Here is a 6,510-nt window from a genome sequence, read left to right as displayed (position 1 = left end):
GCAAAAAGAGTGCATGTATCTCCATGCAACCCCCACAGCATTCCTTCAGCAAAAAAACACAAGTCCAGGAGACTTTGGGGATGAAATCCAATCCTAGGTTTCCAAGCAGGCTGATCTCCTGCTTCACCTGCCCCTGCCCATGGCAGAAGGCAGAAAGCTCAACAGAGTTTGAAGGGACCCATGACAATCATCAAGTCTAAACCTCAGCTCCATGCAGGCCTGCTCAAAAATCAAACCATGTCTGAGAGAGTGATCCAAATGCTTCTTGAAGTCCAGAAGCTTGGGGCCATGACCGCTACCCTGGGGAACCTGTTCCAGAGGCTGATTGCCCCCTGGTGAAGAATCTTTTCCCAATATCCAACTTGATATCTGGACCTCACTGTCTGCTATGGCAAGTAGGGCTGGCTCCCTGCTTCCCCTCCTCTGCTGAACACACAAGAGGGAGACTTAAGACTGAGATTCCTATCCAGAGACTCAAGTTCAGCTGTGGATGCCCAGTTTAGAGCTGCTCAGAAACACCAAAACCTTTACTGCACTGGGGAGGCCCTAACACTGCTGGTCACAGCCAGACCAGGTGGGTCAGACATCCTTCATCTCCCAGTCTAATCCTGCCCCAGTTCGAGCAACAGCTCTGGGTCTGTTCTATGGAGGACAATCAATAGTTTTACAGCACAGGGAAGGAGGACTGAACAGGAGCAGGAGTATGCCTTGGATCAGAGTTCAGCTTGCTGCCTGCTCAGCTTGCTTAGGAGCCTGATTCAAAGTATTTCTTGGGGTACTTGCTCTGGAAGTCACTCTCTTCATCCTCTGGTCAACTCTTCTAAGCACTTAAGGAGTTTAGACACCACATTTCCAAATATCTTCTGCAGTTTGAAATGTCTTGATTTCTTCTGTTCTCTACAGATACTGATTATTCTGTTTTCAGGTGACCTACTTAATACAGTACCCTCACTGGGAAATACTTTTCTCCATTTTTACTGAATCAGATCTTCATGTACATACTATTAATGAATGTTAAAGTGGCACCTACAAGCTAAAAGGTCATATAAAAATAAAAGAAATCAAACATAAAAAACTAGTAACTGGACCAAGAAAACAATAAATAAAGTTAGATAATTAGGCTTAATAAGACTGTGATTTACAAGCATCATCCTTAAAAGAGTAGGAAATTAACCTACTCTAAAATGGGTGCCAATGGAGAAACAAAAACAGAATTTGGGAGTGGAGAAAGAAGAGTTGAAACATCTCATCTAAAAATGAGCCCAGTTCACCCCACTTCAAGATTCATCCTCACCAAGTGGAATCTCACCATCTTAATAGTTTCACAGTCTCTATCAGGCAACACACTAATATGAACAAAATTGCGGAAACGCTGAGCTTGTAACAAATTGAAGCTTGGCAGAGCAATGGAACAGATGAACAATTGCTCAGAGAATATTCAAGTGAAAATGTTTTAATTGGCCAAAAAGAGACAGAGCATTAGAGGAATGGGGTGTTCAGAGCCGAACAGCCAACATGTGTGTGTCTTGTTTAGATCAAGCTGAGGAAAATCCATTTCATCCTCATTTTTCTCACCCCAACTATTCTGTTTGAGAGATACTGTCCCAAGCAGATTTTGCCCTCACTAACTACAGAAAACATCAATTTCTAAACTGATCAGCACTCACTCTAAAGCTCTATGCTTGTCTTCACCCCCACTCTACACCCACCCTACTCTAAACTCATCCATCAATCTGGCATTTATGATCCAGAATATGGAGGCACACCATAAAAGACCACATCAACTCTTCTGTATCAACAGGCCACATGAAACTATAGTGGTTCAGCACGCACATTAGTAGCCTACAGTCAATACCTAGTCAGCCCAGTGCAATTACACAGATAGATGTACATAGAATATTCATAGCCTTAATTGCCATTCTTTGTGAAAACTATATAATAATCAAGTATTTACAAAAACATATTAAGTATCAACAATATTTTTAGCATATAGGTGATTTATAGGTAATACAGCAACAGACCAACATTACCAATCTCTACAAAGTAAAAAAAACTCATAAGTTTATATCAGCACATTTTTATCTTGCATATATTTGGTACATACGCGGATACAGAGATATATTTAGCCAAATGGGATGACACCAACTACTTTCAAGAAATTCTGTGCCAACTAAGCATATTTGACATTTGCACACAGCATAAAACTGAAAGTGCTTGTGTAGGACTTTTTTCCAAAGTTTGGGTTAGGCAGAAAAGCAGCTTTTAGCCTCACTATATTTATATATGCCCCAGTTCAAACTTTTGAGCTTATCATCTCTTTGCCCACCATTGCTGGCATTAGCTGTTAGAACATCTAACACAACTGAATACAAAAGAGCAACTTGAATACATTATGTTATCAAATATGTGAAGTGAGATATTTGTTTTTCCTATTGGCAACCACTGTTTTCCCCTTTGTGGAAAGGGAATTATCCTTTAGTTGCCTCTCATTTAGATATTTACTCTCAAGGGAGAACCAGACTTCCCATGGCTGTTATTACTTGCCTCACACCTAGACTGACCAAAAGCTCATGTTTGCGCAAAGTTTTGTTAAAAGCTAAGCATAGATATTTAATAGAGGAAACAAATTCTAAGTGCTCCTTTATATCTATCTATCTATCTATCTATCTATCTATCTATCTATCTATCTATCTATCTGTATCTATATACACACATACAAACCCATACATATATACACATGAGAGAAATTAGTACTGATGTGCAGGCAACTTCTATGGTCCACATCAAGACAGCACCTCCACATCCAAGGACTGAATTTGTGGTTCAATCACAGAACAACTGAAGCATGGCAGACCCTAAAGCATAACACAGAAGGGCAAACATCTGTTAACTAGATTGCACGTTAGGAAGAAATTCTTTACTGCAATGTTCATGAAACACAGGAACAGGTTGTCCAGAAAAGTTGTCGATGCTCCCACCCTGGAAGCATTCAAGGCCAGGGTGGATGGTGCTTTGAACAACCTGGTCCAGTGAGGGTGTCCCTGCCTATAGCAGGGGGGTTTGAGTTAGATGATCTTAAAGGTCCCTTCCAACCCAGACCACTCTATGATTGTTAGTATGATCTAGAGCTTATAGTGCACCAAGAACCGTTCAGATTTTATTCCTCAGAGCAATATATGAAGACATATCTAAAGTTATAAATGCCACAGAGTCAAATATTATAAAAATAGGGGAAAAAAAATCATCAGACTGGCACAGGCCACTTGAACTCAGATTTTTATCACATTTTTAAGATGAGCTGTAATCTCCTAAAGACTCCCTGCTTCTTTTTCCACAGTACTGATGAATAAGCCCACTTCAGGAAAATTGGGCTATTCTTTTGCCTTCTGCAACAGGCATTGCCTCTAGGAATGCAATATATAAGTCATTTTTATCCCTCAGAATTTCAGTATGTTACCAGACAAGGAAGCTAAGTTCACCCTCTCATAAGGCAGCAGAGGGAGGTTAGGATTTCACTACACATTCTATCCACTTCACACAGATGCCTTAAGCCCATTAATCACATTTACTAGCTGCTAAACACTCCCAGCTGCAAGTAAAGTCCCCTGAATTTATTCAGTCCTGCACCAGGCCAGCTCCTTTGACTAATGAAGTACAAGACAACTCAATTACTTCACCTGAGTGGATGCTTTAATCTCAGCAACTTAGAGCCTTGATTTTTCTTTCTGTTTAATGTGATAAGCCTATTTGCTTTACCCCTCAGGAAATAATCAGAGGCCAGGGACACTATCCTGGAAGTACTTTTATGACAACAAATCATGGTTTTCAGCACACTGTGGAGAACTGGGCAAGGGAACACATGCTGAAGTACAAGGAGAATCTCAAACGCTGAACAGCTACTCGTGCAGTCATAGCTCTCTTCTATATGACATCCCAAAGGGGAAAAAAAAGCCAAATTATGTCTTTTAATGAAAGTGTGTGTCAAGATGCGTCCATACAAGAGAAATCTGAAGGTAGCACCAACCATCTGAATTATGATATTTTCTAAACTACATTTGATTTTACAGTCCGAGTAAGTCACTTTCCCAGTCTAATTAAAATGGGTTGTGAGTTAAGGTCACAGATTTTCAAGAAAACTACTGGGTTTTGAAATAGGTATTCCATAAAACTTCCCACTGTTTTAATTTTCAGTCTCAAAATCAGACACAATCTAGTAGAGGCGTCCATGATCATTTTCATACGGGCCACTAGATACCAAAAATGCTTTTTTATGCATTTGTCAGTAATTTGACATTGCTAAATATCATGCCTTATCTGAGAATGCATTAAAATTTGGGCATACAACTGTGTATTCACAAAACCCTCCCAAATCTGATGTACAGTAAGGGAGTCTAATTCCAGGACTACAGACCCAAAGCATATATATTTAATTTGACTTCAAAGGAACTCCTTCTGCTGGTCTAATGCAGCAACAAATAATTTCAAGGTACAGCAAGGGTCGGTGCTGCAGTATGTACACTGTAAATATAATTTATTATGGTCTTGTTTCACAGGTGTCTGTAGAATAATATGCTCAGCAAAAAAAAAGAAAGCATACTGTTCATCATCAGAATGACACACCACGGTAGTTATTTATGTCCTTTTGGGAATACAGGTTCCAGTACAAGGTGCTCTCTTTGCAGTAGCTACACTTCAGAAAAGTGAAAATTAATAATGTTTATATAAAGGATCAGAAAATTGCAAGATTCTGAACTTCAGCCATTGCCTTTATCTTTAAGCACAAGAAAGGAGTAGAGCACATTCTCATTTCATATCTGTAAATACACATATAAGTATCTTAATGTGTTTCTTGAAACATGCCACATTTGAGTATTTTGACAAACATTGTTTTGTGCTACTTTTCCTCTGTGTGACTACTTAGCTTTTTTCCTTTTTTCTTGAGGAAACATGCAAGCTTGGCTTTATTTTGTAGGACTGCAGCTTCGCACAGCACTTTCTGACTCAGCACCGTGTGCCAAGTTGATATCCAAGTACTGCACTGCAAATCTACCACCAAAAACCTCTTAACACAACTAATCTGTCAACTTTTTCTGCCTAGCTACGTCCCTCAGAGAAATGGCCGGTTGTCTCCTGCCCTGTAAGGTTTTTCTTCCATCTGGAACACAGTACTCCACACAAAGTGCCATAACAGCACTGATCTTAGGCAGCATCAATTCTCCTCCCCAACTGAAAAGCCATCTGCTGCTGGCATCTGTGCTGGTGACACACCAGAAAGTTCAGCTCCCAGTTAATGGGGATTACTGGTGAACTGGGAGAGCTGTGCTGTGAGTAGATCACACCTCTCGGATATTTAAACACTTTAATTGTTCTTAATGGGCCTGAAACTGCGTTCAGCTCATTTACACTTCACACCATTTATTTTTCACAACTTCTAGCAATGGTCTTTCTTCAATCTTGGCCCTCATGAAAAGGAAGATTTCAACGTGCATTCTCATGCAATGAAAGGGTCTTACAAAATCAAATTGCTTGCATTCCACACCTGGATTTTACTAGCCTAGGGCTTTAATTTTAATCAAAAAGAAACCTTTTGCCTGTGGATTTTAAGATTTAGAGACCGTCACTTGCGTGAGGAACACCTATAAAATTGTTGGACACCAGAGGGCCCCATTGCACTCACTGATCTGAGAAACAGATTTCGGTTTCCCAACAGGGAAACAAAGAAGGATCGATCCAGTGTGCTGTTAGAAGCCAAGGCTGCTTGAGCCCTAGAAGGAAAACTACCTTGAATTTTACCAATTAATTTATGTATATAAAATTGCCAAACAATGAAAGAAGTCTTTCAAACTGTGCATGTATGCTGCTCACATTTAAGTGTTAACAGTATCTAAATGAGGAATGGAGCACTATGTTGATGACTTTAAGCAGTCCTTTCAGAAGTCAGTGTTACAGCTCGAATTACTAGAAGAGCAGTGATAATGCTTTGAGGAGCTTGACAGTTGCAGTGAGCAATATACTGCTGGCAGAGGAAATGAAAATACTTATGCAAGATGGTTCATTAGCCAGTTGCACACCTTCAGTATAACAGCACTTGGCTTCTTCAGGTTAGGAACTCCACTTAAGTATAAAAGATGGAGCTCCAAACCAAACACCTACAAACCAGTAGAGAAGGTGCCCTGGTTTTGATCTACCAGCTTAGCAATGAAGTGGTATTTTCCATCCTCTAGGAGTCTTAAGTTAGAAGTTAGAATAGATTTGGACTGTGGATATTAGTAATATGAAATAAAGGAACTATAGAAGAACAGCAGGTAATAAAGAAGGAAAATTAGCTCACCCCTTCCAATGACCTGGGACAGCTTGAGAAGTGCACTTTCTCACCAGAGATAGTGCTCCCTCAACTGCTAATCCTTAAATGAGGGTGAGGAGGGGTGGATCCAGGCTACACTCCTGGTCACTCAGTACATTGCTTGCACCTGAGCTCCCTGGGTTGGTCATGCTTTCTCACCTGGTGTT

Source organism: Coturnix japonica, chromosome 1, assembly GCF_001577835.2.
Source record: "Coturnix japonica isolate 7356 chromosome 1, Coturnix japonica 2.1, whole genome shotgun sequence".
Taxonomy (NCBI): Eukaryota; Metazoa; Chordata; class Aves; order Galliformes; family Phasianidae; genus Coturnix; species Coturnix japonica.
The sequence above is the reverse complement of the archived record's forward strand: the minus strand, read 5'-3'. Positions refer to the sequence as shown.